We start from the raw sequence: 17,717 nt of genomic DNA on the forward strand, positions 1-17,717 counted from the left end.
ATCCTTCTGGCCATCCCCACACAGGAGCCAGACTTAAGGCCACCTTAGATGTTCCAGCTCCTGCCATTAGACTACAAGTGGCATGAGAGACCCCAAATGAGACCAGCATAGGAACCATGCAGCTGAACCCTGTCAAGGCACAGAATCGTGAGAAGTCATAAATCACTGTGAGTTTAAGTCACTAAATTCTGTGGTGGTTGTTACACAACAGAAGATCACTGAAACACAGTTCTAAAACCCATGCTTACAAATGAGTGAAATGTTGCAGAATAGGAAAAACACCAAAAAAGAAAAAAAGAAGCCAGATAGCACTAAAAATAGGTCATAATAACAACTTCCACCAAATAAATGCCTCTTGTGTGCCTGGTATTAGGCTTACATATATTACCTCATTGCAACACTGAAAAGAATGCTTTATTATCTCCATGTTACAGAATAGGAAACCAATGCAAAGAGAGGTCTGTGACTCTGTAACAGAGGTGGGATTCACACCTAGAAATTTCTACAAGATTGACACCTCCCAGCTATTGGGGCCTTGTAGAAATGCATCCCTCTCCAATGAACATGTGTTCTCTCTGCTATCCTGCATCTAATCAACCAGTGACTGCACCTTCACCTCCCCTCTGGGGACCAGTCACCCCACTCTCAATGAATGTGCTTTGGGTGGAGTTCTGTCCTTGTGATCTCAGCTTCAGCTTATAGGCACATCCCATTGCCCAGGACACAGTTCAGGCAAGGGCAGGGATAGTGAGATTTGCTGGAAAATACTCTTTCCTTTCCACACTAGATATGGTGCAAGGGAATATGCCCCCTGCATCTGCTCTTCAACCTCATCAAGATCTCCCAGGCTCTCTCCTCTCAGGCTTGTTGCATTCTAAGCATTTTCCTGAGCATACCCTTCACTGCTTTCCTGGAACATCCTTTCTCCAGCTTCTCTTTTTGTCCAATTATTTCTAATCCTCAAGACTTTATTCATGAATGCTCCATTACTGGATATCCTGCAGTGAGGGGATGGGCCTGGGACTACCAGACCTGGTAGTCCCAGGCCCATCCCCTCACTGCAGGATCTGAGTTAGCAGTCCTTGCTTTGTGCTTCTGTTGTCACTAAATATACTGTGTTATGTCACTGATCATATTGCTGTGTCACCTCTGGCCTATCTGCCTGTCTTCTCTACCATTCTGCAAATTCCTCAGGGCATGCGGCATGTCCTAACTCTCTTGTATCCTTATCACTTTGCACAGTGCTCACTTTGTAGATGACAATATAAATTAAATGAATGGCTGAATATGGATAAACAATGTTAGGGCTACCAAGACCTTCTTTGTCTAGTGTAGATCTCCCTATGGGATCAGCAGCAAATAACCAGTGAAATATCAAATTCTGCTTTCAGCCTTCCAGGTGTTCCAGGTTGTTGATGGTTGGCATTGGCAGGTGTAAGGGTTGAAATATTTGTTCCTATTGAGTTTGGGAGATGACAAATAACATCTTCCAGTCAACTGAGAGCTGAGATACAAGAACAAGAACACGAAGATTAAAATGCTAGTTTCATCACAGTTAAAATCAATTGGAGAACATGACTTTAATTCAGTAACTAAGTTGGCCTTTCAAACACTCTCTTCCATAGGAAGAGTTTGAGTCTCCAAAGCAAACCATTCAGAATTGCTTCACGGCAGAGAGAAAAGAAACAAGGGAGTTTGCAGCATTTTAAGAACTTTGATTCACAAAGCATTCACAAAGCATAGACCAAACGATGTTAATTTCTTGCAAATCCAGTTGATCTCATATCAACCCCTCCTCTCATGTGGAGAAGTAAGAAGGGGCACAGGGAAGAGACTTGAAGTGTCACCTAGAGGAAGCCCCTTTTGGAATCTTGAAGCCCAGGACATGTCTGTACATAATGTGAAAAGACATGGAGAAACTGGGGGCTCTGAGGCCCAGAAAGCTGGTGTTGTGTCCACTGAGAAACATATATGTACTAGTTTCCTGGATTGTTGGAGGGTACAACCAAGATACCCAGTGAAGCAGTGATCATGAAGTGCCTATATAAAGGCTTGAAAACACTGGTTAGAAATGTAAAACTATCCATTTTATCCACACAAGCAATACATAGAGAATAACAATCCTCTCTGATAACACATCCAATGATATTTCTGAAACATGAACACTTACAGTTTTCTTTAGTTTATTTGGATATGTGTTAATTTCTTATTTTTAATGGAAAATGCTGAAATGTTATATTACAATGTTCAGGCTGAAATAAATGAGGGTTTTTGTTTTTACATTGTTTTGAAAACTTAGAAAAGTACGACCCTGCCTCACTTTCTATTATAGCTTAAAATGTGGCATGTAGTTGACTGATTCATTTCAGGCTCAACTTTCTTCTTAGGTTACAAATGAGGGAGAAAGTTGAGTTATATTAAAAATGAACTTGGCTCTGAAGACCGAGATTTAAGCGTCTTGGTCTTCTAACTTCAAGACATCTACCTTCCCTGAAACTCAGTTTCCTCATCCCCATCTATAAATTGGGGATATTAGAATATCTACATCCTTGGATTGAAATAAGAATTAAATGGGACAAAGTGCATAGAAATCTGAAGGACAATAGGCATTGAACTAGGTGCTTGATAAATGTTTTTTGAAGTAGTCAGCAGGTCATCCCCTGGTAATGTTACCAAACCTTCAGGGGCCAGGGGATGCTGGGGAAGTCTGACTTCCTGTTGCTGGAGTTCCTTCCCTGGTATAGGCTTGTCTCTATGAACCCAGCACAACTACCAGTGTTGAATTACAGAAGCACAAAGGCTGAGCGTTAAAAAGAGTGGGAGAAAAAAATTAAAAACATTTCTAAGGCCTTTCTCTTAAGCCAGGAACTAAGAGCGTAAGATTAGAACAAATGCACTCAAGATTTAAGGACAAATGGACGATGGGGTCCTTGGGAGGCAAGTCTTTTCTTGTAGCCATGAGCAGTTAGCCAGTGGCTACACAATGTAAGAAACTGTTCATTCCAGTCTGAACATGGTGATGTGACATGTTAGCATTTTTTCATTTAATAGTCAAGTATATATATCAAGTATGCCTAGAGCGAAATGTGTCATGCAAGCTGCAGGATACATGCTATACACCCCAAGTGACAAGAATGCCAGATAAGAGAAGATCTGAAGGTATAATCTTTGCCTGTCTGAAAGTTTACTGCAACCATTTGTTTACAAGTCCACCTTTTTACAGTTGGAAGTTTGGAAGGTGAACAGAAAGAAAATGACTAGATAACATGACAGCAGCACATTTCTCTAACAAGTTTTCATGGTTCTTGTATCAAAGTACAACTGAACACAATGAATCCTAAGACGTATTTCAAGAAAGATGTAATCATAGACACCTATCTTCACATTGCCATTCAAATTTTTTCACTTCTTAATTTGCATATGCAAATAAAGGACTTGCAAATGACTTGGTTACAAATATTATTTAAATTATATACAAGATTTTAAGTCCCCCGAAAGCAGGAATTATATTTTTTTAGACATTGCATCCTCTTTAGCATCTGCCTACAATGTCCTGATAGAATCTCAAAACATATTTAATTAATATAAATAAATTTAAATAAGCTTTTAAGTATAATAGATGCCAAATTGTTTTCCATATTTTTCTGCATTGTTTAAAAGAAAATGAGATGTGATAATACACATAGATTTTTGCTAAATGTAATTTCTAAATAATAGATATTATCCTTCCTCTATGGTGCTTCTTGAGAGTGAGTTTGATACAACCAAAGAGGCAGGTTGATGGATTCGGGTTGCTAGAGAACTGTTTTGGGTGTTGCAGGAGAGTTTGGAAGTTCCCAAAAGTGTATCCAATATCTCAGCCCTGCTCTGCTTGGCACTGCCCACTTGCTCTGCCTGTCTCTTCCTTTCCTAAATATGGTGAGAATTTTACTATTGAGTAGATGTCTGGTTTCTGTATTAGAAAGGACAATGTGGCCGAATGGGGTGACTCACACCTGTAATCCCAGCACTTTGGGAGGCTGAGGCAGGCGGATCATGAGGTCAGGAGATCGAGACCATCCTGGCCAACATGGTGAAACCCCGTCTCCACTAAAAATACAAAAATTAGCTGGATGTGGTGGTGGGTGCCTGTAATCCCAGCTACTCAGGAGGCTGAGGCAGGAGAATGGTGTGAACCCGGGAGGCAGAGGTTGCAGTGAGACGAGATCGTGCCATTGCACTCCAGCCTGGCAACAGAGCGAGACTCCATTTCAAAAAAAAAAAAAAAAAAAAAAAAAGGACAATGCAGCTCATAAAAGGTATTCAAAATATCAAATGAAACAGTTTTAGATGAAAAAGGAAAGAACCACTAACTTTTCCTCTTTGTCCTCATAAGTGTCAGATAGACAATTACAGTACTCTAACATTTTACCATTAGAAACAATGCTCCATTCTGCTAGTAGTGTAGGGTTTACCATCTGATGTCACGAAAGACAATAATTATACTCTACCGCCTTGTTTTTCTTTAAGATAAACTGATACCAGAGCTCTGCAACTCAACCCTGGAAAACTGAAATGAACAGCACAGAAAGTGGATTGCCTGGGTTAATAAGTGGGGCTGAGATGGTTTACTAAAAGTTAAGTATTCTTCCTTTTAATTTCCTCCAGGATTTATGAAGGCAAAACCACCATAAAGTTTTATTTCCCAGGGCATTTTTTGAAAATACCAGGCACCAGGGCTAAAGGAATCACCTCTAGGATTTGTTTGTTGCAGCTTCAACTTGAACTCTCTTCCTCAGCCATAGGTTCACTGCCAGTGCCTCGCTCTCATGTCACAATGACTCGAAGTTGGAAATTGATAGCCTGAACCTCACTGAGCCAACACAAACAGTTTCCTAAGAAAATTCATGTATTTATTAAGTAAAGAAAAATGAATACCTTTTTTTAACCATGTGTCTCGAAAGCCCATGAATGCTTTCTATAAGACACACACAATAGGAGAAAATCCAAGAAACAAGTAGGAGACAAGGAGATAGGATCTACTCAGAACAGCTGAAATGAGACTGAGAACAATACAGTGCTTTGATTGATACAGTGATTTAAAAATTAAAAGAGGGGAGTCTATCTGTGAGCTGAATGCCAGTTACTAGAGATTGATGGATGGCATGAATCTTCTTCTCTTTGTGGCACTTCAGATAAAATGTGTTTTCTTTCAGAGAGGATCTTTATAAGACAATTGCTCAACTAGGAGGGTGTGTGTGTGTGTGCACACGTGCATGCCACTCACACACATGCACACTGCAGCATTTCAGAGCAGGGCTCAATATCCAGAATGCAAGGCTGCTCCATGCTCTGCAAACTGTCTGTGCATAGTTTATGCATAGATAATGTACTTTAAAACATCCCTCCTGGACAAGCCTTCATTTCCAATTGTGTCTCTGCACCATGTGGTAGCCAGCATGATTAAAGAAAAAGTGATTGTGTGAACCTCCAAATCCATCTGTCATGTCATTGGCATTGAAGAGCCTCACTGAAAAATTAGCCTCCTCCTTCCCCCAACTTGTGTTTTCCCATCCTCGAGACAATACGGGAAGCTCTTAGCCGGGAGAGAAGGGAACAAAGGGGCAAGAAATTCAATAAAAAAGAGATCCTAGGCAAAATGAAATATTGTTTCTCTGTATTGCTCTTTTTCTTTCCAGTCCACAGAGCATTAACCAGTTGTCTGCTGCACCACGAGGCAGGATCATTTCTAGTATTTGTCTGCAAAAGACTGAAGCATTTGAAACATCAAGGATGTCCAGTGTGATAGTCTGGAACACAAGAGTCTAAACTGGACACAAAAATGACAGGCAAAACGTGAAAAAAATACTTGTAATTCCTACATCTTTGGAATTTTCCTAGTATACTCGCCTAATTAACTGCACATATAGGCTCAAACACATATTGAATTTTTTTCATATTCTCTGTGCACGTATGAGGACTTCCTAAAATTGTATCCAGAATTTTATTTATGTATGCATGTGTGCACTTTTCTTGGGAGAGGGCCCACAGTGAGCATCAGTTTTTACAAATAGTTTATGACCCACAAAGTGGGTTAAAAATCACTGCATTCAGGTATTTACTACTTATTTTATGTTTATTTCCTCAACTGTACAGGGTACATTTGCTGTCATTTGGGATTAAGGGTTTAGAGACAAATTATATCTATGAAATACTTAACTTCGGCCAAGAGAAAAACAAGAAAACCCAAGTAAACTAGAAAAGAGATGCTGAACTACAAGGCAAAAGAGGGTAGGATGAAGTACATTAGATTTATATTTTTTGCTTATTTGATAAGTACAAACTCAGACAAAACATAAAATGCACAGTATATGGATTTGGGAGTTGTTTTTTAAGCTTTTTAGGAATTTTCTTTTTAAATTCTTATTTTGATTGTTGAGAGAAAAAAATGTGCATATTTGGACTAATGAACTCATTTAAAATTTCTTCAGTTGGTATTAGTTTTTAAAGCTAATTAAAATGGGAAAATTACAGAGTTGCACATTTGTTTCAGGCCAGAAGATTTTGATGGAAAAAATTATTAACACAGCTTGCCCTAAGCAGGCTGCCTTGCAGTCATTGAAATTTTTAATCTGTGTGCATTCATCTTAACCTGAATGTTTTCTAAAAGTTAAACAAATAAGGATTAATGGGTATATTTTAGAATTGAGTATATTAGTTGCAATAAATATAAAAGCTATTGTTGGGTAAAGGAAGATACTCTTAAGTATTGAGATTAAAGGGAACAAGTTCTTTCTTTCATCAAGAACTAAACCCTAACATTGATTCCTTATTGTGGAGGTATGTGAAATAAGCACAAAGAGACTAAAAACAGCCCTTTATGATCAAAACACTCAACAACCTAGAAATAGGGAAGAACTTTCACAATGTGATAAAGGACATCCATAAAAACCAACATTTAGTCTGAAACATGAAAAATGTTCTCCATAAGAACAAGACGAGGAAGGTTACTCTTGCTGCTTCTATTTGACATTGCAGTGGAGGTTCTATCCAGGGCCATTTAGTCAGAAGAAGAAATAAAAAACCATCCACATTAGAAAGGAAAACATAAAGATATCTCTATTCACATAAAATCTTGTATGTAGAAAATCCTAGTTAATTTGTATTAAAAAAAACTATTGGAGCTAATAAATGAGTTCAGCAAGGTTACAGGGTACAAAATCAATACAGAAAAGTTAATTATATTTCCTTAAGTAGCAATGAACACACTAAAAATGCAGTTAAGGAAACAATTCCACTTATAATAGCATCAGAAAAACGTTTAGAAATAACAAAAGTACTGCAATGCTTGTACTCTGAGAACTATGAAACAAGACCTAAATATTTGGAACTACATCCCATGTTCATGGATCAGAAAGCATAATATTCTGAAAATGGCAGTATGCCCCAAACCGATCTTTAGATTCAACACAATCTCTGTCAAAATCCAAGTTTGGCTTTTTTTTTTTTTGCAGAAACTGACAAGTTGATTCCAAAATTAATATGGAAGTGAAAAGGACACAGAATAGCCAAAACAACCTTGAAAGGGAAGAACAAAGTTGGAAGGCTTGCACTTCCTTATTTCAAAACTTACTATAGGCCAGGTATAGTGGCTCACCCCTGTAATCCCAGCACTTTGGGAGGCTGAGGCAGGAGGATCACTCAAGCCCAGGAGTTCAAGACCAGCCTGGTAACATAGTGTTCCCCCATCTCTCCAAAAAAGTTAAAAATAAATTAGCTCAGCATGGTTGCTCATGCCTGTAGTCCTAGCCACTTGAGAGGCTGAGGCAGGAGGATCATTTTCAGCTTGGGAGGTCAAGGCTGTAGTGAGCTGTAATCACACCACAGCACTCCAGCCCAGACAACAAAGCAAGACCCTATCTCAAAAAAAGAACTACAGTAAAGTTGCAATAAACAATATAGTGTGACATTCACATAACAATAAGCACATAGGTCAATGCAATAGAACTGAGAATTCAGAAATAAATTCTTATATTTATAGTCAATTGATTTTCAACAAGCATGCCAACATAATTCAATGGGAAAAGAATAGTCTTTTCAACAAATCGCCTGTGGACAACTGGATATCCACATGCAAAGAATGAAGTTGAAACCATGCTTCATGTCATATACAAAAATTAACTCAAAATGAGTCATAGACCTAAATGTAAGAGCTAAAGCTAAAACACTTAGAAAAAAGAGAGGTAGAAATCTTCATGACCTTGGTTAGGCAATGGTTTCTTAGATATGACAACAAAAGCACAGGCAGAAAGAGCAACAAAAAAGTATGTGAATTGAACTTCATCACAATTAAAAACATTTTTGCATTAAAGGACTCTATCAAGAAAGTCAAAAGAAAACCCATAGAATGGGTGAAAATATTTACAAATCATATATCCAATAAAAATCTAGTATCCAGTTCTTAACAACTCACCAACAAAAAGACAGCCAATTAAAAAAGAGGCAAAGGACTTGAATAGACATTTCTCCAAAGAAGATATGCAAATGACAAATAACCACAGGAAAAAAAGCTCTAAGTCGTTAGTCATTAAGGAAATGTGAGTTAAAACCACCATGAGACACAACCACTTCACACCTATTAGGTTGACTGAATTAAAAAGACAGACAATAACACGTGTCGGTTAGGATGTGGAGAAATTGGAAAACTCATACGTAGCAGGTGGGATTGTAAAATGCTGCAGCCACTTTGGAAAAGAGTTTGGCAGCTCCTCAAGATGTTAAACATAGAATTACCACACAACCCAGAAACTCCACTATGTATATATTCAACAGAATTGAAAACATATGTACCCGCAAAAACATGTACACACACGTTTATGGCAGCATTATTCATAATACCCAAAAAAGTGGAATCAACACAAATATCCATCAAATGGTAAAAAAAAAAAAAAAAAAAAAAAACCATGTGGTATATGCATACAATGGGTAATTATTTGATCATAAAAAGGATTGAAGTACTGATCATGCTACAACAAATGAACCTGGAAGCCTTATTCTAAGTGAAAGAAACCTGTCACGAAATGTCATATTGTATGATTTTATTTGTATGAAATGTCCAGAACAGGCAAGTGCTTAGAGACAGAAAAAGATTATTGGTTTCCAGGGACTAGGGGGAGAGGAAACATAGAATGACTGCTAACAGGTACAGGTTTCTTTTTGGAATAAAATTGTTCTGAAATTAGATTTGGTGATGATTGCACAACTACATGAATATAGTAACAACTACTAAATTGTATATTTTTTAAAAAGATAAGAGTCCACAAGGTCACAGGTAGGTATATTATAATCCATTCAAAGATATTAAGGTTTTAACATTTAAAAAAATAATATATTGTTTGTGAAATTCAGTGTGTTAAATGGAAGTCATCTGTGGTAGATTGGATTAAATGAAGATTATCTAGTTATTCATTTCCTTGGGTAATAGGAATATAAGGTCAGGCTATATAAAATTTCCGTTTTTGATTAAGTAAAAATGGTCAAACATCAGCAATTCCCTGTGGTTTCACCTTATACTCCCATGCCTTTTGCCATACAACTTTGCATTCGTCCTTATGCCATTGATGTTGGGCTTGACCATGTGACTTGACTTGGTAAATAGAATGTTAGTAAACGTCATGAGCAGAAACTTGAAACGTGCTTGTGTGGTTTGGCTTGTGCACCAACCCTTCACCATGAGGACATTCCCTGGGTGGTCACGAGTCCAAGGAGAATGAAATACACTGGGAGCAGACATGGAGTTAGCTGACAGCCTGCAGCTAAGCCCAACAGACTTGCAGCCTTAAAAAAAACCCTCCCAGCCCATAAAAACTGCACTTCAGTCTACTTGCAGAATGCTGAACATGAAAACAGTTATTTTAGTTGTAAGCCCTTGAGATTTTGAGGTTGTTAGTAGATGGTAGGTTATAGCTAACTAATATGTCATCTATGCAGTGAACTAGGGAGAGCAACTAAAACAAGAGTAGATGGTGTCTGTTCACCAATATTCAAAAGAAATGGACTTCAACAGAAGAATTTCCTGGACTCTGAGAGGAGAGAAAGATGGGCACAGTGCAGCGGTAGCGGCAGACACCCCAAGCATTAGACAAGAGCTTGAAGACTGGCCTTGGAGATTTGATTGAGTATCACACTAAAGGGAAAACTGACAAATATCAATTTTTAACACTTCCCAATTTTGACCAAGGTCGGTGTTGCAGCCTGAGCTTGAGCTTTAATCTACATTCTCATAAATAAAGGGGAAATCAAGGAAAGAAAGTTTGATTACGAGCAAGGGCATGGGGTTAGTTATGATTGATTATAACATGCTGAGGAGCAAACACTTGGATTCTATATTGCTTTTTTTTTTTATAATTCTAAATTTGATGCTAAGTGTTTTTCACTTGTGCAAGTCCTGGAGTTGAAGACAGAGTTTCAGAAACGAAACCACAATTAATTGAAGTTGTTGGAAAATGTATAATCAAGGACTCATGCATTTATTTATGTCAACAATTCCAAAGAAAATTGCCACTAGGTTTTACCAACTGTCATCCACTTGTCCTCTTTCATATCCTGGGTTAAATTATGACAATAATATCCTCCAGGCTCCTGATCATAACACTGGCTGCTGTTTATTAAATGTGTACCATGTACCAAGGACTCTGCAAGACACTTTTTAGACAGTGTATCTAATTCTCACAATGACATGGAAAGAAAAATGTTATTACCCCCATTTTAGAGGTGAGGAAACTGGGACCCAGAAAGATTGTGTAATTTCATCCTTAATGTCAGGTAGTTAGTAACAGGGGAGCTATAATTTGAACCTAGGTCTAACTATAATCCTATTTAATGTTGAGCAAACATCAGTTTAAGCTGGAGGCTTAGTTAGTGAAATAAAAATGTTCTGGCTGGGCGCAGTGGCCCACACCTGTAATCCCAGCACTTTGAGAGGCCGAGGCGGGTGGATCATGAGGTCAGGAGATGGAGACCATCCTGGCTAACATGGTGAAACCCCGTCTCTACTAAAAAAAAAAAAAAAAAAAATTAGCCGGGCGTGGTGGCGGGCACCTGTGGCTGAGGAAGGAGAATGGCGTGAACCTGGGAGGCGGAGCTTGCAGTGAGCGGAGACATGCCACTGCGCTCCAGCCTGAGTGACAGAGCAAGACTCTGTCTCAAAAAATAAAAAAAATAAGAAATGAAATAAATAAATAAATAAAAATGTTCTGTCCAGGGAGACTTAGCTACTGGCATAGAAAAAGAACCCTATTATAAAGTTGTTAGTCTCAGTTATCCTATCCACCTATCAATCTATCTAAATCTATACATAGACTCCTGAGAAAAGTGACAAGAAAGTGCCAGTTTGATCTAGATTTTACATATTTCCTTTTATCTGAATATTTAATTCATTTTCAGTTCAGTTATTTCTCTTGTCCTTACCAAGTGTTCATTGTGGACCCTTGGCTCAGTCCAGAATGGAATTGTTTTTGAAGAAGCATAGTCTAAATTAAAAAATCCAATCTTTGCCTATATCTCTGAAAAATATAGTTATGGGATATGAACACAGAATTCTTAACAACTCTTAAAAACTCCATATCTCCTGGACGCTCTTCCCTCTCTTTCTCTCCTATCTTCCCTCCCTCCCCACCAACTCCTTTCAGCCCACTAGATTTGGGTCCTGCCACTCTCTAGACAGCCTCTCCTACCTCCACATTTCCATACAGCTCCCTGAGCACTTGCCGACCCTTAGCCTACTCAGGCCCATAGGGAATTTAGTACCTCTGTTTGTTAACAGCTTTGTGCAAGATCCCCCTCTGAGGCTTTGGTCTGTTCTAACTCTCCTTTTTCCCTCTTCTCTTATTTCATTCCCCCTCACAAAGTTTCAAAAGATGGAGCTGACCCAGAACTCTTCAGAAAGGTAGGGGTAGCTGAGTGGGCAACCCCAGAATGCTTTAGAGCTGGCAAAGAGTTTAGGGAAGAAAACAAAAAGGCTGACACCTTCCTAATCTCCCATAGTGATGCTATCTGCCCGTCACAGGCTGTGTTAGTTTCTTATTGCTGCTGTGATAAATAATTCCAATTTAGTAGGTTAAACAACCCAAATGTATTATCTTGTAGCTCTGTAGGTCAGAAGAGCTGTATGGATTTCACTGGGCTAAAACCCACAGTATCAATATGCTGCTTTGTTTTCTGGAGGCTGTGGGGAAGAATCTACTTCCTTGCTTATTGGTGTTACAGGTAGAACTCAGTTCATTGCAGTTGTAGGACTGAGGTCCTGGTTTATTTGCAGGGTCCCAGCCAAGGGCCACTCTGGAGGCTGCCACATTCCTGGGCTCGTGGCCCCTTTCTTCCATCTTTAAAGCCAGCAACTGGCAGGTTGAGTCCCTCTCATGCTTTGAATTCTTCCCCTTCTTGCCTCTCATCTCTTTAAACCATTTGGAAAGGTTATCTGCCTTTAGGAACTTGTGTTTAGATTGGGCTTACCCGGATAGTCTCCTCATCTCCAGATCCATACTCTTAATCACATCTGCAAAGTCTCCTTTGTCATGTAAAGTAACATATCTGCAGGTTCTGGGATTACTGCATGCATATCTTGAGGGGGGCCTAACACACGTGGTAAATTTCATTGTTGTTTCATAAATGGGAAGGTGGGTGTTGGGGGAGATGAGGGCATCACATTGAACTGGAGGTCCTTCTATAATACAGGCTAAACCAAGGGTCAAGTTAAACTAAAATTATACTCCTCTTGACCTAGTCTATATCCCCAGCCCATAGATGATTCCTGTAGAAAGATCAAATATATAGGAAAGTCATATGATAACCATGCTTTTTGATCGGCCCACCAAATGTTTTTATCAAGTTGCATATATTTAGAATGTTTTCAATTAAGTTGTACAAGAAAAGATACAAGCCAGAAAATGTATGTTCTTAGAAAAAACAACTCAATAATAAGTATCTGGGATCAAAAAAGAAAACTGGGTTTGTGTTTTTATTAGGCCACCTTTCATTAAAATTTGGTTTTTGTTTTGGTTTATTTATTTATTTATTTATTTATTTTTCTGCAAGTTCTCTTCACAATGCTTCTCCAAGAAAATCACATTTCCTACAACAACCTCTCTAAAAGCCCTGAATTGGCTAGACTGAGATAATTCAAGAGTCCTCTATCACCATCACACCAGAATATCACATTTTGCTTTATCTTGTCTGCTAAAGATGGGACATTTAAAAATATTCCGCTAAATGGAAGGCTGGTCTGGAAAAGAGGGGGTAGAAAACATTCCTGGTTATGTTATTACTTTTCAGAATAGCTGCTGCTGGTGCATTATGCTCTCCAGGAATATTAGAAGCCCAGATTATATCAGGTAATTGCCACACGCAGAAACCAAGCAGGATACACAAACCTGGAAGCTGCCAGCAGCAACTATGATTAAATTATCAATGATAAACAGGTCAACAGGAAAAACATAAAGCAAACTGGAGCACCAAAGCCAAGCAAGATATCACCACAGAATCCAAAGATAATAAGAAGGAAAGCTCATGGGAATAGGAGGTATGAGGATGAGGCAAGAGTCTTTATGTATTGTGGGACAGTCTGGAGTCTCTCTAAGACCTTTATCAAAATGAAGTGTCTCATAAGGCTTGGCAATAGATGGAATGAGATGCTACAGTGCATGTCATGTTGTAGGGATTCACATGTTAGTGTATTTTGTGCTGTGTTCTTTGTTTTGCATTTTTATCCCACCTGCCAGGACTTTCTATTTATGCTTTTTCTTTTTCTTCAGCAGAGAGCAGGAAAGCCATGATGGGTAGTTGATAAAAACGTGGGGCTAAATTTACATAGTCATTCAGTGACTGTCATGTACCGTGACGCTTGTGGAGTACAATTAAGAGAGTCTCTAATTTGAATAAAAATCTGTTCTTTCAGTTTCATGTCATATACAATATCACTACAAGCTCATCTACATAGCCTATTATAATGCACACTTTTATATGACTATAGCCTTCACCTAATCAGTCTCTACAAGCTAATCAGCTCAAATACTGTCACAAGTGGTATAATGCATGCAATTATCCTTAATTCAACTTCTAAACATGGAGGTGAAAGATCAGATTAAACCAAACAGGCTTATCAGGAATTCATGAATTGATAATCGTGATTAATGGAAAATCACAGTGCAAAACTTGTTTTAATTTACCTGTTCATGTAACTTGTGTTACAGAGAAATGTGAACTTTCATCCACAGCAAAGAATGGCTGGACTTTCAGATGCATTTTAGCCCCAGGGTAAGAAACATGCATTCATTCACTATTTCAAGGACAATCTTTAGTGACAGAAATCAGTGTAGCTAAGTAAGGATTACAGCTTTGAAACTATCCCGGCCCTGACTCACTGAAAAAGAAATGATTACTTGGAAATGTCATCTCCAGTTATCACTAATAAGTTGGAAGGGGGATTTACGTTGAACAGAATAAATTGAACTGCTTGTCTCTGGAGTTCCTCGGATTTCTACAGCAATGTACTATTCTTGAAAAGGGGTCTTTGAAAATAACTGCATTAGGGTTTGTGTTCCCCTAAGTCTTAACCACTTACTTGTAAGAGACTCAGAACATCAGAACATTGACCCATAATATATTCATTATTAAAATAATATTTACTTAGCAAATATAATATGGAAGAACATATGCTAGGTACTGGGGGTAGATATCATGAGTAAAAGATGGCTCATCCTAGGGAAACTCGAAGACCACTGAGGAAGATAACACAAAGAAACCAAAATAATCAATATAATATGATGAGAGTTGAGAAAAGTGCTGACTGGCATCTTATTTTGTTACTGTTTTGCTACAATGAGTTAATCAGGGAGGCATAAAATGTATACTAGCAGGATGCCAGGATTATGTCTCTGAAAGGTTTGGATTTCCCTTCCTTTGTTCCTGGCCACCCAGATTATGCCAGCACTGGAGGAACCAGAGCTGGTGTCCTGGGTTAAACTGGGTGTCTGGCTCAAGTCCAGGCAGCAACTTCCCACACCCTGAAAGAGGATGGTGGTTTGGAGGTTCTCAGAAGAGGCAGAGATGCACACTACTTATGTGCAGGACCCAGGAGGGGCTGATGGTCTGGATGGTGGGATGGCTGTGGGATGCTTATGGAAGCTGGACATTTAAGTGCTGTAGCTAGGGTCTCTGTCGCTATGTCTGTAGTCCATGGAGGAGACACATGTGAAGCACATCTCTGAGTTCACCCCTGCCTGACAGCAGGCAATGCACATAGACAACAGCGGATCCACACTGGGAAGCGTGATGATATCAATATTGACCCCATTGTTTGGGAGCCAGCACAGAGATGCTGTGCAATTCTGTGCATGTTTGGGAGCTCCACAAATGTTTCTTAGATTGAATTTACTGCCTAACGAATCAACGGTTGAGGAGCAAATCTGTACCAGGTGTTGCAAATTAGATGCCTACAGGTACAGCAAGCACTACAAAGAAATCTAGTGATGAAGTGTGTCTGGTGTGATGAGGTAAACTGGAAACTACCTGTCTTTTACCCAACTCCATCTGCTTATAGAATGCTGGTAAGTGTAGTGAGATCTTTGATTTTTTTCTTATTCGTTCAAGAGAAGCTGGATTTTTATGTAAAAAACCTCCTGAATTTTTAAAAACATTTCTTTTTTTTTGACACAGATTCTCACTCTGTTGCCCAGGCTGGAGTGCAGTGGTAAGATCTTGGCTCACTGCAACCTCCACCTCCCAGCTTCAAGCTATTCTTCTGTCTCAGCCTCCCAAGTAGCTGGGATTACAGGCATGCACTACCACATCTGGCTAATTTTTGTATTTTTAGTAGAGATGAAGTTTCACCATGTTGGCCAGGCTGGTCTCTATCTCCTGACCTCAGGTAATCCGTCTGCCTCAGCCTCCCAAAGTGCTGGGATTACATGCATGAGCCACCGTGCCCGGCCTCACCTAGCACCATTTAGTGAAAAGACTATCTTTTTCCCATTGTATGTTCTGGGTGTCTTTACCAAAGATGAGTTGGCTATGAATGGTTGGGTTTATATCTGGGTTCTATATTCAGCTCCATTGGTCTGTGTGTCTGTCTGTTTTATGCCAGAACAGTGTTGATTTGGTTACTCCAACTTTGTAGTAAATTTTGAAGCCAGGTAGTGTGATGCCTTCAGCTTTGTTCATTTTGCTCAAGGTTGCTTTAGCTATTCAGTGTCTTTTGTGGTTCTATATAAAGTTTAGAATTTTTTTCCTACTTCTGTGAAAAGTGAAAACCTCCTGCATTTTCAATGTTGGCAACTAATTCAAAATTTAAAATATTATGTAGATGAAACAGAATCCACCTGCTGTATTTGTTCCATAGCCTAGTCATTTGCAGTCTCTGGGCTATAAGAAATTAAAAAGTAAAATAAAAAGTATGGGAAGTCATAGGAAATGGGGAGAGTTGAATTTTGAGATGGGGAGAAAGGCATGGATGTGACTCCTGATAAGATGTGAGATATCAGAGACAATTGAAAAGATGAATTCCCACAATTCTTACATTTGTTTATCCATTTCTTTTTCAACCACTATGTACTGAATATCTCCTATATGTCAGGCATTATGCTAAAGGTGGTGCAGATCTGGTAGCAGAGGAGGGGAATGATCTCTGCACTCAAAAACCTTTTAATCTAGTGGTTAGACACCTGAAGGATTAAAAAATATGCCAGAAAAAAATTCATAGGCTAAGAGAGTGTTCAAAGCAGAAGGAACAGCACCTGGGAAGGCCACATATGAGCATGGCAAGCTGTGTCTGCAAAGCCCAAGGAAGTTCTTATGCCTACAGAACAGAGCTCAAGGGGAAGTGATGAGAGGAGGCTAGAGACACTGGCAGGGGCCAGAGCCTGGAAAGCACCAAGCAAAGCCCTGAAGAGGAGTTTGTACTAATTCTAGAGGCAATGGAAAATTCGTCCAGGATTTTAAGCAAGAGACTCAAGGAGGTTGTAATATTTAAAGATGATCCAAGGTTAGCATATAGAACATAAAATGGGAAACCAAGTGTGAAGCAGTGGCTGTAATTCAGGTGAGAAATAAAGGCCAGGTAGAACAGAAAGAAGTGAACTAAGGGAATGGATTTAAGAGACATTTTGGAGATGGAAGAAAGATCAGAGGTAATTGATATGAAGTAGAGAGCAGAGAAGATGGAGGATTTAAAGATAACATCCCCACGGTTCTGGTTTGGGCACTGGGTGAATGACAGTTCCATTCCCTGAGAGAATCAACTCAGGTTCTCTCTCTCTCTCTCTCTCTCTCTCTCTCTCTCTCTCTCTCTCTGTGTGTGTGTGTGTGTGTGTGTGTGTGTGTGTGTATGTAGTGGTTTAGGGGAATGTCCATTTGTTTTGCTTTGATATGCTAAATTTATGGTGCTAGAAAGACATCCAAGTAGACATGTAACAGGCAATTACTATATGGGCAATGAAATTAGGAGGAAGGTTGCATTAGAGATATAGCTTTTGGTGCCATCGGCATATAGCTGAAAGTAGAGGATGTTGTCTATAGAGTTTAGAGGAAGAAAATCAGACTGCCAAGAAAAGATTTCTTAGGACTGCTAATATTTAAGGAATGAGTAGAAAAGGAAAAGTTGTAAAGACGTGTGAGAAGAAACAGTCAAGGATATAAAAGAAAAACCAGATAACTGTGTAGCTAGAAGAAAAGAGAAGAACATT

This window comes from Macaca mulatta, chromosome 12 (assembly GCF_049350105.2).
Source record: "Macaca mulatta isolate MMU2019108-1 chromosome 12, T2T-MMU8v2.0, whole genome shotgun sequence".
Classification (NCBI taxonomy): Eukaryota; Metazoa; Chordata; class Mammalia; order Primates; family Cercopithecidae; genus Macaca; species Macaca mulatta.